Here is a 24,175-nt window from a genome sequence, read left to right as displayed (position 1 = left end):
CAATGTTCAGAAATATAAAGAAATGAGCTTAGAATGTTTCCGTTTGTTAAGAGACGCACAATATCAACCTGGACTTTGCCAAATGATTACAACAAACGGACATATTCATATATATGATGTTGAAGTACGATTTTCATGTAGAATAAGAGAAAATCTAAAACAAAAACGAAAAATTTAATCTGGGGGACTACACAAAAGCAATAACCCTTTTGTTTAGTCTCACAGTTGATACCATTAGGAATAAATGTTTAATATTCAAAATTTTTATTGAAATTGATGTGTCTGTGAGTGGATCATGTGTCATGATTTAACATAGAAATACACATAGAAAAAGGTCACTTAGAAACGCTTCAATGAAACGATTTATTTCATATATTATTATTATGATTCATGAAAACATGTTTTACTGTACACCTTCCATGATAAATTAATAATGAATTATCTATGGTCGTGAAATAACTTACTACTATCTCTATCTCCGATCATACTACAATGAATTCAAGCCCAAACCGTAGTAAACAATCAGCGGCTGCTGTTGCAAACAACAGTTCAACTGTGTTGAGCTGATCGAACGCGCTATTAAGCACTTAATGATAGATTAATTGCATCCTTTTATCTAACTAGAAGCACCATGCCATACAAAAAAAAAAAAAAAAAAGAATAGAATCATTAAACAAATATAGTCTAAGCAAACATTGTCAAAATATTGAACTCCCGGCCCCGTTAGGCTGACGCCATATGAGCCTTAATAAAATATATATTTTGGATAAAAAAAAAATTAAACAAATATTACAAAAAAAAAGTTAATCGAACAAATGAGCCATCATCAACTATGTGCTGACAAGTATTACACATTTATGGTTTCACGCCGTGTTTGAGCTTAAGTTATTTATTTGCGCAATTTCATGCTTCGATTCAAACGTTGCTGGCCGAAGACAAATGGCAGCAACGATAAATGAAAAGCCCTTCCTTGGAGCAGGTGGCCAATCAATCTCGGACCCGGCGACCGAATACCGTAACCACGTTTCATTGCACCAGTCGGCACCAACACATATATCTTGCGTGCTCAATCTGTCCAGTATCGATAAATCTAACGCCACTGACGTTGTTGCAAACGTTGATTTCCCAGTGCGAAACTCAAACCAACATGATTCAAATGTTGTGATTCTGCACGATTCACCACCTATCCACCATCGTCCGTTCGGTCAGTCAGCCAGCAAATGAATCCAAGAGCAGCAGCTGCCGTCCTCCAAGGACTTAAGCATTTTACAATTATCTAAACGTGAAGGCATTTCAAACATTTTGGTTTGGTCGCTACCTCCGGCCCGCACCATTCGATCCGTGTCCACTGTTTCGAAACTATCCATTGTTCGATGCAACCCGGTTCCGCGGAGCGGCGCGGAGAGGGGAAGATTTAATTTCACATCCTCCCCACCATTGAGTACCCCACTTGTGTTGACCACTCGGATGTTTGGCATTTCTAATCCGTTCGAGAAGTATCCGTCTATCGTTGGCGAATGCTCAATGAAGAGGGGTCAACGGTAGGCAAGCAAGTGTTTGCATACCCACATGGGGATGTAAACACAAATGTAATAATATCATTCGCATATTTCACCTGCGCACTGTGGTGAACTCTGATGACGATGGTTAGAATCGATGCAATGTGTTGTTATTGTAACTCGAGTTAACTGCACAGTGGTTTCATCATTCAGTGTATCAATATTTTTAGTTCCTTGCCAAATAAAAAATATAGGAGGTTGTGTTCAAGATACGACCGCATTATTGACGTAGAACTACGTTGTTATTTTATATAAGTCGCTTATTTATAACTTCGGTTATTATTTTAAAATACTGTGAAATTTTAGAAATAACTGTTTAGTAGAATGGTATGATAATTAATTGATGATTCATTCTTGCCCCCGCAGAACAATACACTAGCTGATCATATGTCACAATTTGTTTCATGTCAATGCATTGAAAATTTACCTCGAACGCTATTCCGGTGGCCTTTTTCAAAATCAACATACACTCAGTTACAGTCGATTATATACTTGTTGCACCAGCACCATTACTCTGCATCTCATAACTAAATCAATATATCTTTGGCATCAAATGGAAACAACAACAATGACAATACTTACATGTATCAAATATCATGCTACATGTTATTTAATATTGTCTCAGTGGAATCGCACCTCTAGACATCGCTCGTACATCGTAAACGAAGTACCATAAAAGCTTTCGTAATAGCATGCATACAGAGCCATATATTGTCCAACACTTCTCACCATTTAGCACTATTCTCATAAGAAACGCTTCGGGTCATGTTACTGGCCTCGAAAAAAGTTGCATTACTTTCTCATGCTCAAGATAAGCGCAGCTGTCATCCTTAGTGGAGAAAATGTTGCTACTGGCAAGCGAAACCAAATCACATACAAAATTCCAGAACAATTACTTGGTGACTAAATAAACGAAATAAACTCTTTCTGTTAATCTCAACAACCTCGAAAAAAGTAGCATTGCTTCATTATGAGCAAGATTAGCGCAAATGAAGTCTCCCCTATCTCCAATCCTTGTTTATATTCATCATCACGGCTGCATAATTTTCACCACCAAACAATTTTGCGCTCTTTTCAACAGAAGCCTTTTCTGTTGATATTGCCGGTCTAGATTAGCTTAGCTCTCATCCTTCTCAGTCTACTTTGTTGTGCCAAATTGGTTCCAAAATATGGTGTCGACAACGGTACCGATGTCGTGCCATTTTGCAATGATTTTGTCGACCTACCCTTCGTATACGACAACCAATTACGAGCCAACACTGTGCCAACCGATGTCGACCGATTAAAAGCTGCTTGAATCTTATTATGGCTGTATTCATTGTTAAGAAATATGAAACAGAAAATTTAAAAAAAACATTGCAGGAGGTTGTGCTCAAGACACGACCGTATTGTTGACGTAGAACTACGCTGTAGTTTAATTCAAGTCGCTTGTTTATAACTGCGGATATTATTTTATAATGTTACGAACATTTTGAAATAACCATTTTACCAGTTTGGTCGCCCTGAAATGTTTTTTTTATTGTAGAATAATTCGACGATAATTGTTTGATGAATCATTCTTGTGCTCGCAGAACAATACATGCTCGAGATAAGCGCAGCTTTCATCCTTAATGGAGAAAGTTTTGCGACTGGTACGCGAGCCCAAATAAATAACGACTTAATATAACTAATTGAATAACTTGCTATTACCCAAATAATTATTTGGTGCACAACCTTAACACCTGCTTCGCCATAGCGTCAAATCAATGCATTGATGAAAGAAAACAAACAATGTTAACTACTTGGAAAAAGGCTGAATATCCTCAGAAGAGATTCATTACTAATATCCTAGCGTAAACACGTGAGCAGATACAAATGGAGTTTCGGCGTAGCGAAGATGCACTATTTTTACGTATGGTTAATGAAGCACGCACGTACGCACACAAATATTCATTTATCGATGGCTTGAAGTAACTAAATATACACACCCTTATCTCCGTTTTGCGCTCTTCTCAACAGAAGCCCTTTCTGTGATAATACCAGTCTAGATTAGCTTAGCTGTCATCCTTTGTGGAGAGAGTTTTCCTACCGTCATGCGGAACCAAATCACAGATAAAATTCCAGAACATTTATTTCTTGATGAGCTGACGATAGCTTGATGATTCCCCACACAATTGTGTAGCTCAGAATCTTAATGCAATGGCGTCACTTTGCTGCAATGATTGCAATGTTAGAGACATCAGCGAGTGAGTAATTTGATCGCGTCCACAACTCAATCCGAAACGAAGACATGTGATGACGCAAAACAAGGAAAAACAAGCGATATTCATTGCTTTGAATACAGAACGATACTGAATGTTTGCCTTCCTTCCTTGCTTGAGACTTCAAACTTCTTCAGTTCATTCGTCTCTGACCTTCAAAAAGGCCCTTGGAAAACTTTACTGTATCCATCATATTACTCCCCCACCCCCATTGCCTTGAGAAAGTCATTCGATCCCTCGCCGTCCAGCTCGCCCAGCAACGATGTTGTTCTGTCGATTTCCACACGAAGCATGAAAGTTTGCCTCAGCGAGATCCACTGTTTATACTCTAGGCAAATATTCCCCTTCGTTCTTCTTCTTTTCCTTTGTTCACGGAGACTTTACATTTTACGATTTCCCCTTCGTTGCTCGTCGATAATATGCTCGTTATTGACAGCTCTGTTCGGGAAAGCACACAAACGGACAGAACAAATGTATGAAGAAATGGGAATGCTTACAATTTTCATCAATTTAAACCATATACAAACCATGAGATTGTAATGTATAGCATATCAAACAAATCTTAGGAACTTTCCGATTCGTTTGGTATGTAAATCGACAAAATCCGTTCGCGTCAAAAATATTTGTTAACGTTAACTTTATTTCATAAAAACGTGACCTGTTTTCTGATTTGGCACCCTTAATGAAAGACGTAGTTCTACGTCAGAACCATGGACATTATTTATTTTATTAAGTAGATACGTATACATCATACAATATAAATCATTTTAGAACATACATTAAAAACTATCACATGGCTTCATATGATTCTATACTATATTTCTTCCTCACGGTAAGAATAAAATTAAAAATCATAATCAACTGTCAACTATACCTATCCTCTCGTATCAGATGCTATGGGAAATACGGTTTTACTAACCTAATTTTCGATCGTTAACAGAAGCTGCATCTAACATACAATGTTCCAATTGGATCGGTTCCGGAATACAATTTCGATTTCCTACTTATAACAAACTGGTACATTAACTTTTTTTCTTATCGCAAGTAAAACCAATATAAATACCTGACATAATAATCCTTCATGAGTTATTGAAATTCAGATCCAAATTTTCCTTTCAAAATTCGTCTGCTAAATCCAATCGCACGAGTCGATGTGATGTTGATCCTGTTTCTCACGACACATCATAGCTCACATGGTTCACTTTAAGCAATATAAAGCGGTTCCATTACTTATAATTCTTTGATGAACGAAATTGCGACCGATACAACACCAACACTGATTTCCAGCAACATTCGGTTTCTTCGGTCCGTTCATCACCATGATGTCCTCCAAATTTATAAACTTTCTCGATCGACGTGTATTTTTTTCGAACGCCAACAAATCCAAATACATGTTCCTCAGAACGATACAATTTTCGTCTGCAATTCCTGCTTCCTCAACGCGTTGTCCATGATTTTTTCCTTCAATGGTCCATCTTCTGTTCGACGGCAAGCCTTTTTTGGTGCTATTGGACTCTGCCTTCCCCCCAGCAAATGCACACAGCTCCGTCATTACATGGGCGGTCTACTTTTGTGGAGGCACTCCAGAGTAGCTGGAATTGAAAAATGGGTGAGTTATAACTATGATATAACCGCAAGGTTGACGTGGAACTACCTTAGCTTAGCAATCATTTGTTTGTATTGATTGAGTTTTTGATTGAATGAAACAATTTACGAATTCAACTGAATTCAATTTAATTGCTGTGTGAGTAAAAAGACTGTATAAATGCCATGTAAGGTTAATTCATACATTGTGATAGATTATGTTCTCCACTACAAGTGAATTTAATGACAATCCCTGTACGTTTGGTAGGATTCCTAGGACAAAATATATGAACGGAAGAATTATCAAACGATTATTTTATTTTACATTTCCCTCTGAAGTTTGCATCTCTCAAGTTTACGTACTTCTCGAACCACTAATTTGCTGGATTTGATGAGCTTCAGGCACTCAATTTCGATTTTGACATGTACGTCGAACGCATATTGTATAATCAATAAGCGTTATCGTAGAAAATGGTTTTCAATATTTTGCCTAACCATCAAATGGTATGCGTAGAAATTCAGTGAGTAGAGGATATGAAGGCATATCCTTCAATGCAATCTTGAATAACCGAGCCAAAGCGTTGTGTTCGTAGCCGCTTTTGTAATTCGTGTTAGGAGAACGCTTTTTGGAGTGCAAAACAAAACATACGTGTGCGGAAGTATTACCGGATTGCATGAATCAATAACTTCTACTTCTACTTTTTATACTACAAGTGCTTTAAACTTGAATGTTCATTCGCCTCTAGTGTCTGCACGATTTTCCCAGGTTCTTAAGTCTAGAAGACCGTGTTAAGGAAACATATTCTAAACTGTACAAAGGCAAGCGAGTATAAAAGATCTCGCTTTTTGCATTGAAAGCCTATTTCCTCGGACACCTTGGGCCTGATTCTCGAATACACTTCGCTGTGGAAACGAAATAAACGGCACGCCATTGAACTACGTTTTACGAGTTAGTGAAGTGTCGAAGATAATGATGAGTTTTCAGGCAGAATGAGCACTTTTCAAATAAAAAATCATTAATGAAAATTAACCTCTTCGTATCAAACTGGTATTCAATGTGAGTGGAAAACTTTGTTTTCTTCGTGTGATATAATAATCTCATACAAAAATTTAATCTGAAGATAATTTGATTTTATTATGATAAATTTAGTGGGAAACTAATCACGCATCCAGATGTCGACACCGTACTGTTGTCATCGCGAATGCGTTTCATACCGTTTCCACCGTGAAGTGTATTCGTAGTGTATTCGAGAATCAGGCCCCTTGCCAATTTCCACACGCTCCATGGATTTGAAGTCTGTGTTAGGGAAACACATTTCAGTCGGAACAAAAATACCCCCGACTTACACGTATTCGCAATGCCGATTTCCCCCGGGCACCTTAGTTTAGAAATTTCTGTTAGGGAACAAAAGCTCTCCCTACTTTCATGTATTTGCAATACAGATTTCTCCAACCCTGCTTGGTATGGAAGTCTGTGTTAGGGAACATATTTCGGTGAGAACAAAAGTCCCCCTACTTCCATGTAGTTGCCATGCCGATTTCCCCAAGGCTGCTTGGTTTTGATGGCTGTGCTGGGGAAACAGTAATTCGGGCCAATCAAAACGAGGCAGTTAGGGCGTTTAGATAACGCTTAACATTTTACAATTATTCAATTGTTTATCTAATGAAGAATAACATTTTATTGACTGCGATAGATGCGTAGAAATATTCACTTTCGATTGATGCAAACATCTTTCCGATCCAGTAAGAAATGTTTGAGTTATAAGCATTCGAAATCTTGCATTTTTTCCTGCATGTTCTGTGTTTAGGTTTTCATTTTACCCCCTATATATTCCGGTTAGACGTAGTCCCACGTCAAAAAAAAGTTCATGGTGGTTAATGCAAAAGAAAAATCAAATATGATCAAAGAACTATCTTTTTCATGGTTTGGGTAAACTAGACTTACACAATTTTATTTTCGATTCTTCCTCTGTTGTGTTTTGATGACAGTTTAGGGAGCAGGACAAAAGATATTTGCTGCAGTGATGTTCGGATTCCACGAATGAGATCGTTTCCTTCGGTGTGTATGAGACGAAAGCGAGCCATCGGTAGGTCTTGTTAGATACTTGGCAAACCAAGGATTTAACCATCAAATGTAGAAAACACGGGTTACTTCGTGATCCATCCGTAACAGACGGAACGTGAAACACGAGAAAACTCGTGAGCGGTCCGCAATGTGTTAACGAGTTAACACAACACCTCACAAGCGAACGAACAATCATCTCACGAGCCTCTGTACAATCCTTTGGACGTTGGTCCGCCTTGATGGAGTGATTTTGTCAATGTACGTAAATACACAAACATGCTTTCCTTAGCTAACAAATGACGATCGTTATAGAGCAAAATTGCGGTATAGAAGAGCACATGTACTAATGAAAACGAAAACGATAGCATATGTCAAAAATCTATTTTTTTCTGCTTTGAAGCAACGAAAACGCAACATGGCACCAAGACGCAATATAATAATATTTTAATATTTTTCGGACCATCCAGTGTGAATCTCTGTGGAAGTAAGACTACGTCTTTGATTTTTATATAGGGGGTCACTCTGCGAAATTGAAAATGTTACGATTTATTAAGATATTTCAAACATATATTACGCAAAATCTGTGTTGCGATATATGTTACGTTGTATACCATTATACATGAAATTCTTTGGTATACAATTTTTTTTTGCTTTGCTTGTACGGTGAATATATTAAAAAAACTAGAAGTGGGTTACATTTGTGATATAACCGCAAGGTAGATATAGGATTACCGCTGGTTCTGTAATCATTCGTTTGAAATTGGATCTGAATCAATTTTCAATGAATGAATGAATATTTATTTCTAAAGATTGCTGAAAGTTTTCCACGTTAGTGTGTGAGTGGATGAGTATGAGTATAAAATTGTTATTAACATGAAATTCAACTATATCAAACTTGTTGGTGGTCCAGGAAAGAACCGTTGGGCCGAAATCTTCGAAGGTGAAAAATGAGGACCGACTCTACTCTCAGCAGCTTCGCTTCGACTAGTACTGCCTCGGCAGTCGCCACCAACAAAAAGTGACTTGACTAGATAGAAAATGAATTGACTAGCGTTGACTAGCGAGGATGACTGGTGAACTAGTCCAGTCAGTAATTATTTTAACTGACTCGACTTATGAATACAAATCTGCCTCTTCATTCAACTGACTTCAATCCACACTTCCATTTCCCCTGACACTAATTCATACCCGCGTACACAATCTTATTTTTACGTCCATATAAAGAGGAACGAAAACATGATTTATGATGCAAAAAAGAAGTTACCCCATCAATGGACGGTTTATTATCTATCCATCGTGAACTCAAACTAACGAACTTAGACATTTATCAAGTATACTATAAAGGTCCTCGCGTTAGTATTAGTTAGCCTAATACTAACTAAAAATGCAAAATAGCGCACACACACTGCACGTTATTTTATACGTGTAAGTAATTTTCGTGTACGATACAAAAGAATCTAGCTTACCTGTAGCTTATGTCAAACCACGTTGAACTCAAACATCGATGCACGCACATGTACATGGTAGAGAGAAAGAGAGGAACGAATTCATTTTGGGGGAAGTCACTTCAAAATGCAATGAGGACAATTTTACTGGGAAGAATGAAATGATATAGTCGAGTCGGTAGAGGGAAATAGCGACTAAACGCTCGACTGACTGTTCAGTCGTTTTGGTGGAGAAACTGCGTGAAGAAGCCAAAAGTTATTACTAACAAGACGGGTCTATGGTACTAGGTGAGGCCGTTTCGTCACTAAGTTGGTTAGGGGAGCGGTATATGAAAACAGTACGGAAGAAAGGAGAAGGGGAATTTTTTCCTTGAAGTGTGAAAGAGACAGACTGATCACGAGCGAGCTTGGGCATAAGCGTATTGTGTTTTGTTTACAAACAAAACACAGTAGACTTCCAAGATGGCTGAAGAGTGGTTTTAGCAAGTTGGCCCACCTTAGGATATACTTCTACTCGCCTTGATTACTAACTGACTATGGATATAGCCAGTCAGTTAGTTAGCTGACTATCCTCAGTTGACTATGACTATGTAGAGCCCTCCCGTTGGGTTTGCGTGGTTTTGTAAAAGCAAGTTTAATACATAATTCTGTTTTGTTCTCGTGAGAATAATACACGATTGTTTTCATGATCACTCCACGCGGAAGCAGAATAGAAATGCTCTTGGATACGATTACATCACTGAAACTGAATGCGCGAATCTTCCTTTGCTCGAGTAAAAGAAATCACTGCCTGTATGGCTTCGCGATGACTGTTTTTCCAGTTACCTATTTTTCGTCCGTGTTCGGGAACACATTCCGATCACCACAAAAGCAATCATCATCAATGAGCTAGATTGTAATGATTGCAATAGTCTGTTTTCAAAGAAATTTTTTCTTTAAATTTTTAAATTTTTTTTTTGCTTGGTAAGTGTTTCGCAGTTGACTATAAAATATAATCAAGTGTAATGTAATTTTCGTTCAAAAAATTTTAAAATAAAGTGTCCGAAATTGAAATTCAATCTGTCCGAAATTTGATTTTTTTTTATAAATGGTGTCCGAAGTTTGATTCTTATTCGCTTGATTTGAAAAGCATTTTAATTGATGATTTTTTTATGTTTTCAATAGGTACCAAAGCTTAAAAGCATATTGAACTAATTCATTAAAAATATCTACCAAATAATACCTGTGCATAAAGCTGAGATCTGTTTTCTGCATCATATGCCTTAAGCGTCCGAAATATGATTCAGAACGGTAGATCTCGACGTTTCATGCAATTTGTAGACATTTGGTATAAAAAAAATTAAAACTCTGATTTCCTTCATTCCCCCCTTGGGTGATTTTTCGGTTTTAAAAAAACTCAAACGGTTGTGACGTTAGTAAATGAAGTCCGATACAGCTGATATTTTGCATAGGGTACTTTTTCGTGGTAATCAACATTTTCAATCGAGTCCCGTTTGAAAATCCGATGGTCACTTTTTTCCCATACAGCCATTGGCACTCTAAAGGGTATACTAAGAGAAATTGAAAGTGATCGAGTACGATTAATATACACTTATATACTAGATGGAAATGATGTGTTAGGGTTTGTGCTAACAAAATGATCATTCAACATTTGTTTGTTATAAACGCATATCGTTTCTAAAACTATTCATTGGTGGTACTTCCGACGCATATGTCCGATTTCACTGCATAGCAGTCTTTTTGATATTTTTTTATAGTCATTAGCCCATCTACCATTGGGCAGTATGTGCGACTGTTGTAATAATGTTAGTATTTTTGATATTAATTAATTTATTGAACTTCGATTTTTGTAGATATGTCTGCATTATCTTATTTGTTTTTATCTACACTTTTAACGAGTTTTCTGAAAGTTTTTGTTCATTTACCAGGGAAAATTTTTAATGTTTCGTATCGGCTCTGTTTGAGGCTGAAACAAGCTCATTTCGGTTACCTGATTCAAGTGACTCAATAGAATTTGAGTCAATATTGTTGGTTCCTTGTGAAGGGATGAGTTTTTTCGTGTTTTGTTGGTCTTTTAAGGGTATAATATACATTCCAGCGTAAGTGAAGATACTCCGGAAGGCTGATGCATTGTAGTGTCATCACCGTCGTTGCTGTTGGAGAAAATATTTGCAATCTTTTTTATCTCTGACGATGAAGCGCTTGATATCAATGACCCGTTGGAATTTCAGATCTTCCAGCAGTTCGTCGTGTGGAAATCGTATTCCCACACTTGCGAACATTGAGAGATTGAGACATTGAGAGCAACCGAGTGAGCTTATCTATCTGATTAGCCTTTTTCTATGGATTTCCGAATGATGGATGGATTTTCCAACAGTTCACTATTTTTATCAGTATGCTTCATCACAAACACTGACAACTATCCATTGTTAGGGTCCATCCATTTAGGCTTCGAACGACCATATTAGAATTATTTTTTTACGAACTTAACCATTTTCCTTCGAAATTGACCAATTTGTCTCGTCGTATAAATATTCTTTGGGTGAAAATGAGTGCAACAAAATAAACGCAGCCAAGTCGTACGATTCGCTCTCGTTTTTTGCGCTTAGCAACACATTTGACGATCCATTTTTATTTAGTCAGAAGATGAGAACGCGACAAGTTTGTAGGATAAATATTCCGGGACTGTCGAAGGGCCTACATGCTTCCAATACAATAAGACAGGAAAGTAAAACTAATGCATTCAGAAGCGTATTTCCGCTTTGTCAGTTTGTGAAACGGGGATAACATATTATCTCGAACTATTTTGGCCACTTCCTGCCCATTCAAGTCTACAATGTAATCATTCCGCTGCCTTCATTCGAAACAACCCTTCGGCGAAAAGCATCAGTCGAATACCGCTCATAATTCAATTTATATTTATGCATTCACATTATGTAAATGTATGCAGTTTGCAGTTTTAACAGTCCGATTTATATGAAGTGATTATTTAATGTGATTTCCGCACATCCGCCTCATTCACCCTCCACCACGACATAAGCTACAGGGCGGCGCATAAATTGTATCGAAGCTGAACCGATCGAGACGAGGGTGATGGCTCGTTTGCCGTACCAACGCACCGGAGAGGGACCATATCCGAGGATCGAAAGTGGCATTTGGCGCTAGGATAATCTGCGCTTCGAGAACGGCGCTGCCTCGGGCGCTCAACCCATTCGCGATACAATATGAACATCAATTCCATATTTGTTTGTGCGTGTATCGGGGAATGATAATTGTTGCACATCGTAACTCAGGCTCTGACGGTTGCAGTGTGTTGATATCACCATTTGGCGTTGCGTGCCCTATCGAAAATTGGCTCCAGCACTACAACTTTACACATTGGTTTATCTGTCGCTTTTTTATTTGCATTGTTTGTCATTGTTGTCATCAAATTACACATCGTGCGGAATAAGAAACAGTCGTTTATTCTTTGGAACCCATGTTAAACTCATTTGAGTCGAGATCGTTAGCGATAATGAAATAATGAAATGCATACACCGTACCTAACATATGCAACTGTTCTCAACAAAGTTTTATTTATATCTGATTACTGTGAGTCCAATGATTACATTCGTTAGTTCATTGGGTTAACTAAAAACTATGCATCCGGCTCTGCATACGATAAACTATTCACAATAGGAAATGCTCAAATTTCGCTGAATAAGTCACCATTCCAGAAAACAAGTCATCCTCTGTCCGAGTGACTTTTTTCGTGTGTGTGTGGTCCATAAATCCTGTGAGAAATAGAATGAAAAAAAGGAACTGCGAACGCAATCAACAAAAAGTAATTAAAATTTTGTCAGCAGCTAAGCTCCGAATTATATATTTATGGTAATCTCTATCGTTCCACGAAGCTTTGAATTTTCCTCTGAATTGAGCGGATTGTGCTGCAAAAGTGCCAGCAGCGTGAATGTCCTTGCTGTCGGGCTGACGTACGGACTGACTAGGAAAAACTCACCCACGTGGGTGCAGACGTGCACACTGGGGTCAACATTAGGGTTCGAGACTATGTTTTCGAATGAAAAATCATAAGACCGTCGTTTCAAATTGAGAAAAAATAACTTCATTTTGCTTTAAATTCGAGCGGCCAATTCTTGCTCATCGACACAAAAAGAAGAAAATCTGCCACGTTTCGACTCCATATTTCGGTGACCGATGCAATTCCCGCTCAGTGCACTCCCAATTCGAATTAAAGCAGTGGCCAAAGTTTTGTGATTTGATTAAATTTCCGCCAGTATCACTGCTCAGAAGCGTGACACACAGTGGCGAATGAGTGAAATGTTCCTGGCGTTCCTGGCCAAGCTCTCAGCTACTCCGAGTCACCGACGCAACGCAAGGCAAGGGAAAAATTTCACGCTTGACCCCCAGCTGCTCCAGCTTCCGAACGCTGGCTTGATGAGCGAGTCCTGCATTTGCACTGTGTGTCTCATGGTGGTGGTGATGGTGCTGGAGGGATGATGAATTTAAAAGTGCCACAGCAAAAATAGGACAAGACAGAAAAAAATATGCTGACTATATTGCGAACAAGGGACGATCAGCGGGAAACTGTCACACTGGAAATAAAGGATAAACTTTTATTAACACGTATACGAAAAGTTGATCCAATGGCAGGGAAGTTTTTTTCCACACTATTTGCGCCAATTCCAGGGAACTATTACTTTTAATTAAAGTAGTTTTTAATGTTTTTTTTTGTGGAAAGGTGGCGACTATTATAAACTTATACTTTTATTGGACTTTTTATATTTCCATTCACTCGCTGCATTCACTTAATCTAGGTATTTAAAGCGTAATACCGAAATCAAATTCATATTTAATTGAAGCTGATTTTGAATCTATTTGAAAGTTGTCTATGAGTGAGTAATTGATTGAAATATTATGAAATATTATATTGACTGAATATTATGAAATTGATTAATTAATGCACATCATCGATAATTAATTATTTATTGTTAGAATCTGGTCATCACTGTTTATTGAATTAATTCTTTTGTTTGGAATGGGCTTCAAATTCTTGTAAAAAATAAAAATATTTGTGCTTCTCTTTTCCATAAAAGTACCTTTAGTGGCGCAAAAAGTGTAGTGCAGCTCGTACAAGCTTCGAAAACCCCGTAAACGTTATTTCAACAATTGATTGGTGGAAAACAAGCCATAGTACCGGAATGCTGGAAATGAGCATAACGAGCTGTAATCTTTTCCATTTCGGGACTACATTAATCATTTGGAAACCAATTTTAAGCAGATCCATCTTCTTCCAGGAACTTTGTCGCTTTCTGTGTCGATTATTTTCAATAAATAGTGTCCGATACGTTCACCATTCTTTCTTGTGTACCACAAGGCAACTACCGATATCTTCGTCAACGACATGTGTAGTTTACCTCGTTGCAACTGTGTGATTTATGTTCGATTCAGATTGTAGTATGATTTCAAATCCCATTTCCAAATCTCATTTCAAATCCCATATTTCATAGGCCATATATCATTCCATAACCCATTTTTTAAATCCATCCCCAAAACCCATCCTCATAAGCAGTTGATTGTTTCTTAATAAATGACTCATGCGTAGTCACTTCGATTTACAATTCCCATGAAACATTCCTCAAGCACAACTGCATTATTTAGTTAATTGCTTTTCCCCACATTCATTCATAGAAACAAGCCAACGTGCGCTGACGATATGAATGTACTCTTACATCATATCGCGCGCAGCTAAAGGCAATAAACCAGTAGCCAAAACAAACCTAGTTCTATTCTGATGAAATACGCGACCATATACAAAGTCGTCGTGACACTTTACGATTTCCCATGAAATCGATATGCGCGCTTACGAGTGCAGTAAGCATTATTATTTCTTGACCCCATTCACATCGAACACTGCATTCGATTGATTGGCTATTCCCCTTTGAAATCAACTTGGCTCCTCCCAGTGAAACTCTACACAAATTGTTGTAACTACTAGCTTAGGACTTTAGTAACCAGTGTTAAGGGAGTTCTAGAGACTCACGCCACGCGATAGGTCGTGTTGAGTTTTCTTCAGATAATTTAATATAAAGAGTATCGTGTCTTTGGTACAAAAAAAACAAAATGAGAAATAAAGTGTATAGAAGTTATTTGATGTTGACCGTGTTTGTGAACTAAAAACAGTTGATGACAACCGTGAGTTGAGCATGGGTAGAAAAACATTTGATGGCGACCGTGTTTTAAAAAGAATTCATGCAATCTTCGGATGCGAGTGCGATATGATAGTGCTCGACACGTAAAACGAGCCACAGGAAAAGCGATCCGATGTAACAGCTCTAGATGTGCGACGGTATTTGAATTCATCGGAAAATCGGCGGAATTCCAGGAGATCCAGTGCAATATTATTGAGGATGAAAGTGAGCAAGAGTACTGCGGTGCAAGAGTGAAATGAAGTTCGCTGATAAGAATTAGTAATCGAAATTCTTGGTGTGGCTGAGTGAAACAAAGCAAGAAAAAGTGTGTGCAAAACCAACCAGCCGTATCACAACAATGTACTAAACTGTGATAGTAAATGTGAACCCAAAAATTGGAGTGAACAAAGCATGGACGTTACTGATTATCACTTCAGAACTTTTTTATCGCAGTGCGAAACGGTGCCAGAGAAAAAAAAAGCAGCTAACTGAGTAGTGAGAGAAACAGTGCCAGAAGAAAGACTAACTGTATCGCAGTGCGAAAGGGCCATGTAAAAAAAAAAAAAAAAAAAAAAAAAAAGTCAGATAACGGACTGTAACAACAATTACCGAAGTGTCCAGTGAACAACGACCTGTGCAATGAACATGGAAAAAAGCTGCCTAAGAGTTGGCTCGCAAGTGCTCCTTGGAAGGCGAGACCACTGCCAGCAGTAAGGAACTGGCAGGCGGGTAGATAGAAAACCAAAAGAGGCGCAGAAGAAAATTCCCGGCGAAGGCCATCAACTAGCAGCAGCAGCGTGAGCAGCAAACAGATGAGCAGCAAATCAACCTAGACGGTGGTCCAAAGGAAGTTTTCAAGTAAATGATTAAATCTGTTTTTTTTATCGATTACGTCTGTAGATTATATACGATGAAAGTTCACTTCAGAAATTTTTTTTTAATCAAAATGATATGATGAAACAAGAGTGAGTTATTTGAAAAAAAAAGAAGACTAAATAAATGAAATGCAAGTAGATATTATACAATTAAATAATTTTTATCATTCAAATATCATCAAAGAATTAATGAAATAAATTAATGAAATAAATTAATGAATCACGAATGTAACACGAATAATAATGAAACTTTAAGGAATTCGAATATGAACTAACATGGGATTGTTTAGCTCTAAAAAGGTAACGAATACTGGAGATCCACAGGTCACAGTTCTAAATTACCTTGAGCAGCATTCTCGATTCCATGAAACTAATGAAGTTATATTGTGTGTGATTTTAATCATCACACTATTGCTTGCATTAAACAAAGTTTACAAACTGTATAAAAATTGTACGCGGACAGAAGCTTTGAGAGCCGCTCGAACTATCGCTGGTCTACAGGAGATAGCATAAAAACACATATGCGTATATACATTTTTTTTTTCTCTTCCTCTCTCCTCCTATTTAAAAATAAATTTAATCTTTTTCTCATCAATAATTAAATACAAATAACATACAAAATGATTTCGGAAGTCGAGCTCAAAGAATTTCTAGAATTCCTAGATGAAGTAGGAAAAGGTAAAGGAACGGGACCATTTGCTCCATTACAAACGAGCGAAGTATTCAATTCTTGGGAAGAATTGTTAACTCGAATACGTGAATTGCCTGGAGATGATCCAATTACCTGGATAGATTATGAAACTGGCAAGAGATTACACCAACAAAATGAGAAGTAGGGTGTACAAATTAAACGAACAAGTTCTCTTCAATGGATCGACTTAGAGAAATCGAATTCCATTTAAAGAAAGAATTTCAAAACCTAACCAAAAATAAACTTCGACCTAGGACCTTACAAAATATTGAAATAAAAAGACAGCAAATACAAGAAAACTTGGAGGAATATAGAATAGTTTTAAAAACATTCGAATTCAGAATCAATGCATCTAAGTGGAATGAAGAAGTAGAAACCTACGGAGCATTGAAGGTAATATACCAAAAGTGTATAAAATTACTTGACAATTCTCAAGTTATACAACGAGAATATGACAGTGAGCCGGAAACAAGCGAAAAACCTCCTGGCTTACTCCAATATTTGAAACCAGACACTGAAGACTCATTGTTAAGAGTGCGCAGTGAAATAAATCTGGTCAAGAGAAAATTTAAGCTCAAAATACTAGCAAAAATTGTAGTTTGGTATCTAAGAGCAAACAACAAAAAGATAATGGCGTTAAGTATTAAGACAGCTGCTGAACTAGCAACACTTATACCCACCTATGATGGAAGTCCAGGTGGAGTAAAATCCTTTATTGATGCAGTTAATCTGACTAGTACAATAGTACCAGATGTAAATAAAGCTGCAGCGATTCAAGTAATATTGACAAAGTTGAGTGGAAAAGCAAGAAACTTATTTTCCACAACTCCCATCGAATACGACGAGATCACAACCAAGATAAAGTCAAATTGTGAAGAAAAAGGAAATTCAGATTTAGCATTAGCTAATTTGAAAAATTTAAAATTGAAAAACGCCAATGAAATCGAGAATTTTATTAAACAACTCGATGTTTTAGCAGACAAATTGAAAGACACTTATATTAGAGAACAAATTCCTGACAATGTAGCGAGGAAAATGTCTCAAAAGGCAGCAATCCAAACACTTATCGACGAGACATCAAATAAAGAAACGAAAATGATGTTAAGAATTGGAAAATTTGATAATCTCCAAGAAGCCATCAATGTCATGGTGGAGAACGAGAAGACGGGAAATAGAGACACAAATGCAGTAGTACTGCATTCGATAAAAAACAGGCAACCAAACAATTCTGGACAGAATAATAACAAGTACTTAAACCACAATATTAACCATAGAAATTCAATGATGACCGATCGATTCAACCAGAGAAATTATTCTCAATGCGGATATCAGAATAGATACCCAAATAACAACAGAAATTTCAATCGGAATTGGCAACAATATCCCATTAACAGAAATTTCAACCAAGGGTCACAACAATATCCTACTCAAAGAAATTTCTACCAGAATAACAATAGAAATCCTAACGGAACTTACAATAGAAATAACATTCCAGCTAGGATGTACGCTGTAAATCATCAAAATATTCCTCGACGGAACGCACATACTAACAATAATCAATTTTATCCACAAATTGAATCGGATAATAATTGCCAAGCTTTGGTACCATTCAATAACAACAATACAGTACCTAACCCCAACAATCAAACGACGCAATCAGGAAATTACAATTCTGATTATTTTTTAGTCAACCAGTAACAATTGAACGCAGATGTCGACTAACTGGACAATTGTTACGGTCAGACTCACCGATTTTGACAATAAATTTAAATGCATCAAACTTTATTCAGGTCAAAGTGCACATGACTGGAAATAAAGTATGCAACCTAATCATTGACACCGGTGCAGATATTTCGTTGTTTAAAGCACGAAATATTCTCCCAACTCAACCTGTAAATAGTAACAATAAAATTAAATTAACCGGAATTACGGAAAACAGTGTAGAAACTTTAGGAATAACAAATACAGCTATGTGTTTTAATAATACTTTAACTTTAAATCATGATTTTCATCTAGTTACCGCAGACCTACCAATACAAGCAGACGGTATACTAGGAAGGGATTTTTTAATAAATTATAAGTGTTTAATAGACTATGAATATTGGCTACTTACCTTTAATATAGCTAATGTACAGATTTCAATACCAATAGAAGATAATTTAAAAGAAGGCTTCATGTTACCAAGCCGTAGTGAAGTAGTTAGAAGGATACCATATATAAATATTATAGAAGATATGGTAGTTCATTCGGAAGAAATTTATCCAGGAGTTTTCTGTGGAAATACTATAATTTCACCAGCAAAACCCTATGTAAAATTTGTAAATACCACAAACAAACCTTTGTATATACACTATTCAGAATTTAAACCTACATTAAGTATTTTAAATAATTATACAATACTTAATAGTAATAACAAAAATAATAAGAGATTCGATGAAATTTTTAAAATCATAGATACAGAAAAAATCCCCATATATGCTAAAGACAAGTTTAAAAATTTAATTGCTAGATATCAAGATATATTTTGTCTCCCAGAGGAGGATGTGACTAGAAACAATTTCTATTCACAGAATATTGTTCTTAACGACAAAGTACCTGTATATATTCCTAATTACAAGACGATTCATGCTCAACATAATGAAATAAATAGACAAGTGAATAAAATGTTAGAGAGTAATATAATCGAACCCTCGGTTTCACCATATAATTCACCAATTCTTCTTGTACCAAAAAAATCTTGTGACAATGACAAGAAATGGCGTTTAGTTGTCGATTTCAGACAACTGAACAAGAAAATTTTAGCAGACAAATTTCCTCTACCAAGAATTGATGATATTTTAGACCAACTTGGAAGAGCAAAATATTTTTCAACTTTAGATCTCATGTCAGGTTTTCATCAAATACCTTTGGACAATGAGTCTAGAAAATTTACAGCATTTTCAACACAAAATGGACATTATCAGTTTACGAGATTACCGTTTGGATTAAATATAAGCCCAAACAGTTTTCAACGCATGATGACCATTGCAATGGCTGGTTTAACTCCAGAAATATCCTTTATTTATATTGACGATATTATCGTCACGGGATGTTCAGTTAATCATCATATTTCAAATTTGACTCAAGTTTTTGAACGATTAAGATTTTATAATTTGAAACTTAATGCTCAGAAATGCAAATTTTTTAGCACTGAAGTTACCTTTCTAGGTCATAAAATAACAGAGCATGGCATGTTACCAGATGATTCTAAATTTTCAGTAATTCAAAATTACCCAATCCCAAAAAATGCAGATGAAGTCAGAAGATTCGTTGCATTTTGTAATTATTATCGAAAATTTGTACCAAATTTTGCATTGATTGCAAATCCACTTAACCAACTTCTAAAAAAGGATTCAAAATTCAGATGGACAGATAATTGCCAAAACGCATTCAACATATTACGAAATTCATTAATGTCACCTAGATTACTCCAATATCCAGATTTTACGAAGCAATTTATATTAACAACAGATGCTTCAGACATTGGCTGTGGAGCTGTATTGTCACAACAAACACTAAACGGAAATTTACCAATAGCATTTGCAAGTAAAACTTTTACACCTGGCGAGAAAAATAAACCAGTTATTCTGAAGGAATTAACAGCCATACATTGGGCTATTAATTATTTCAAACCTTACCTATACGGTAGAAAATTTTTAGTACAAACAGACCATAGACCATTAGTTTATCTGTTCGGAATGAAAAATCCAACATCAAAATTAACCAGAATGCGTCTTGATTTAGAAGAATATGATTTTTCAATTGAATATATATCAGGAAAATCGAATGTAGGAGCAGATGCTTTGTCGAGAATAATAACAACTTCTGACGAACTAAAAAATTTAAACATATTAGGAGTAAGCACGAGAGCAATGACTCGTAACATAAAAAATGATGACAGAATAGTAACATCAACAGATAAAGAGATTTCTGTACCAAGAGAACTTGATCACTTCTCTACGTACATGACAAATAATCCATCAGAAACCAACAAATTAATTAAACTTGAAACAAAAGTTGACAAAAATGAAATAAAATTTATATTAAAGAAAAACAATAAAATTATTGCGCAAGTGCATCAAAGAATTTTAAATGGGAGTCAGACATTAGAATCTGCACTTCTAAAAGTGGAAGAATCAATGATTAAAATGAACCAAAATAAATTAGCGCTCTCAACTAAAGATGAAATTTTTAAAATGCTATCAATTGAAAACTTTAAAACGTTAGCAAATGCACGAGTGTATTTAATAGAAATTATTATTTACAATCCACCAACATTTTTAACAAAAAGGGAAAATATTCAAAAAGTATTATACAATTATCATAATACCCCTACTGGAGGACATATCGGACAACATAGATTATACCTTCAAATAAGAGAGGTGTACAATTGGAGCAATATGAAAAGATCGATTGCAGAATTCATTAAGGCCTGTGAATTATGCAAACGAAACAAAATCATAAAGCATACCAAGGAAAAACAAGTAGTAACTACAACTTCATCTTATCCATTCGAAATTATTTCCATAGACACAGTTGGACCTTTACCTAGAAGTCACAACAACAATAGATATGCAGTTAGTGTCCAATGAGACTTGACAAAATATGTCGTATTGATTCCTGTGCCCACAAAAGAAGCTAATGTAATTGCTAAAGCATTAGTAGACAATTTTATTTTGACTTATGGAACATTTCTAACTTTACGTTCTGATCAAGGAACTGAGTATAATAACGAAGTCTTTGAGCAGATCTGTAAAATGCTTAAAATCGAACAAAAATTCAGTACAGCTTATCACCCTCAGACGATTGGATCGTTAGAGAGAAATCACAGGTGTTTAAATGAATACCTGAGATCTTTCGTTAATGAACATCAAACTGATTGGGATGAATGGTTAAAATTCTATGCTTTCAACTATAATACAACCCCACATTCAGACCATGGTTTTACACCACATGAACTCGTTTTTGGAAATAAAGCTAAACTACCACAGGAATTATTCAAAAATGGAACAGAACCAATATATAATTTTGAACAATATAGCAAAGAATTGAAATTTAAAATACAACGTTCTAACGAAATTGCAAGAGATAAGTTAATAAATCAGAAAGTTCAAAGAGCAACCAATACTGAAAACAATTGTAACCCAATTCATTTAAATATAAACGATAAAGTTTATTTGAAAATAGAAAACAGAAGGAAATTAGATCCTTTCTACGATGGACCATACATAGTGCAGGAACTATTAGATCCTAATTGTAAAATTTTAAACCCTAGAACAAACCATGAAAAAGTTGTACACAAAAATAGATTAATAAAAACATAAACAAGAAATATGACAAACAATTTGTATTCCATTCCAAACGAATTTTTTTTAACACAAAAAAAAAAATTTTTTTTTTTTCCCTATAATTTCAAAAATATTTCAATTACAAGAGTATAGTAGTTAGTTAAACTTTTAATTATCCTTAATATCTTGGTAACTGTTTAAAATTACATTATTTATTAAGTATCTTACAAATCCAATATATATATTTAAAAATATTCACATGAACTTTCGAATAAAATTTATATCAATGAAATAAAAACTATATGTATCAAACTTTGTAACATTGAGAGAAGCCAAGGAACAATTATTTGAAAACCAGAATACTAAGAATGATTTCATTTTATTACATCATTCTCCCGAAGAGGGATGGTGTAGTATGATTTCAAATCCCATTTCCAAATCTCATTTCAAATCCCATATTTCATAGGCCATATATCATTCCATAACCCATTTTTTAAATCCATCCCCAAAACCCATCCTCATAAGCAGTTGATTGTTTCTTAATAAATGACTCATGCGTAGTCACTTCGATTTACAATTCCCATGAAACATTCCTCAAGCACAACTGCATTATTTAGTTAATTGCTTTTCCCCACATTCATTCATAGAAACAAGCCAACGTGCGCTGACGATATGAATGTACTCTTACATCATATCGCGCGCAGCTAAAGGCAATAAACCAGTAGCCAAAACAAACCTAGTTCTATTCTGATGAAATACGCGACCATATACAAAGTCGTCGTGACACTTTACGATTTCCCATGAAATCGATATGCGCGCTTACGAGTGCAGTAAGCATTATTATTTCTTGACCCCATTCACATCGAACACTGCATTCGATTGATTGGCTATTCCCCTTTGAAATCAACTTGGCTCCTCCCAGTGAAACTCTACACAAATTGTTGTAACTACTAGCTTAGGACTTTAGTAACCAGTGTTAAGGGAGTTCTAGAGACTCACGCCACGCGATAGGTCGTGTTGAGTTTTCTTCAGATAATTTAATATAAAGAGTATCGTGTCTTTGGTACAAAAAAAACAAAAATGAGAAATAAAGTGTATAGAAGTTATTTGATGTTGACCGTGTTTGTGAACTAAAAACAGTTGATGACAACCGTGAGTTGAGCATGGGTAGAAAAACATTTGAAGATGATCTGAAAATTTATCGCATTGACGAGAAACAACAAATGGACATTTTGAGCAATCATCATTCGTTTCAGTCTATTTGAAATTCAGAAACTCTAGTATCAACGCAAGTTGCCACAAACTTCCATTTCTTTAATTTTCGCTCGTTTTTTGGTTTTTTTTTCACACTTTGTCATAATTTGTTTGTTGCAATTTTTGCTCCTATTTCAAACAATATGAATGAACGTCGCTTAATTATTGAGCGTATAAATTGCAAAAACATCAAATATTTGGTTTGTGTAAATGATATCCATAAATCGAAATCAATCGAAAATACAGCTTTAACTTGTTTATACATTCATTTTGTTGTTTTCTGCTCTAAAAAAATTGTACCAGACTGTTACTCAATTTAATACTGGTATTCCAAAACTGAGAGTTTTTATTGATTTGTTGAAATCAAAGTTTCCAGATTCGATTCTCTTTATACTTTATCGATTCGAGATTCCTGGCATCACTTTGGACTTCCCTGTATCATCACATAAAGCCTGCAACGTGTTAAGGTCTTCCTGATATGTACAGCAGTCCAGTGGTGAGGAAACCAACATTTTTCAGGAGTTTTCATACAAAAAAGCTATAAACTATGAAAAATAGAAAGTTGATGTCTCCGACAAAAACATATTTTTAAGTGTTATTTTGTTATATGAAAATTTAAATAATTTCCTACATTTAATTTGTTGATCAAAGTTCAGTAGGTCTTATAATTTTTGAGTTGAATTGTTTTGTAAAAAAATTGAGAGAATTGAGAGAAGTGTACTTTGTAAATTTTCAAGAATTAGTCTAATTTTATTGTAGATTTCAACAATGCAAAGTTGCTTAAATGTTCATTGTCCACCCACAAAGTTTTACTACAATCTGTGATAATTTGTTGATTTCTCAAAAAATATCAACACTGACTTTGCGATCTTCGGTAGCTTCCTCATTCGGTGTTTGCCGTGGTTTAGCGTTTTGGTCCGAATGAAAATTTTATAATTTTTTCTTCT

General features: G+C 35.8%; 1 long non-coding RNA gene across 1 annotated transcript; it reads right to left on the bottom strand.

The window, feature by feature from the left end:
- Positions 1 to 4,655: 4,655 nt before the first annotated feature.
- LOC129771583 (uncharacterized) lies at positions 4,656 to 5,385 on the bottom strand. The gene is made up of 2 exons (XR_008742414.1): positions 4,863 to 5,385; positions 4,656 to 4,799 (listed from the first exon to the last, which is right to left on the bottom strand). It is a non-coding gene; the product is annotated as an uncharacterized LOC129771583 (long non-coding RNA).
- Between the last annotated feature and the right edge of the window lie 18,790 nt (positions 5,386 to 24,175).

The sequence above is a fragment of the Toxorhynchites rutilus genome, chromosome 2 (genome assembly GCF_029784135.1).
Source record: "Toxorhynchites rutilus septentrionalis strain SRP chromosome 2, ASM2978413v1, whole genome shotgun sequence".
NCBI lineage: Eukaryota > Metazoa > Arthropoda > Insecta > Diptera > Culicidae > Toxorhynchites > Toxorhynchites rutilus.
This window is presented reverse-complemented; position numbering and strand designations above follow the sequence as displayed.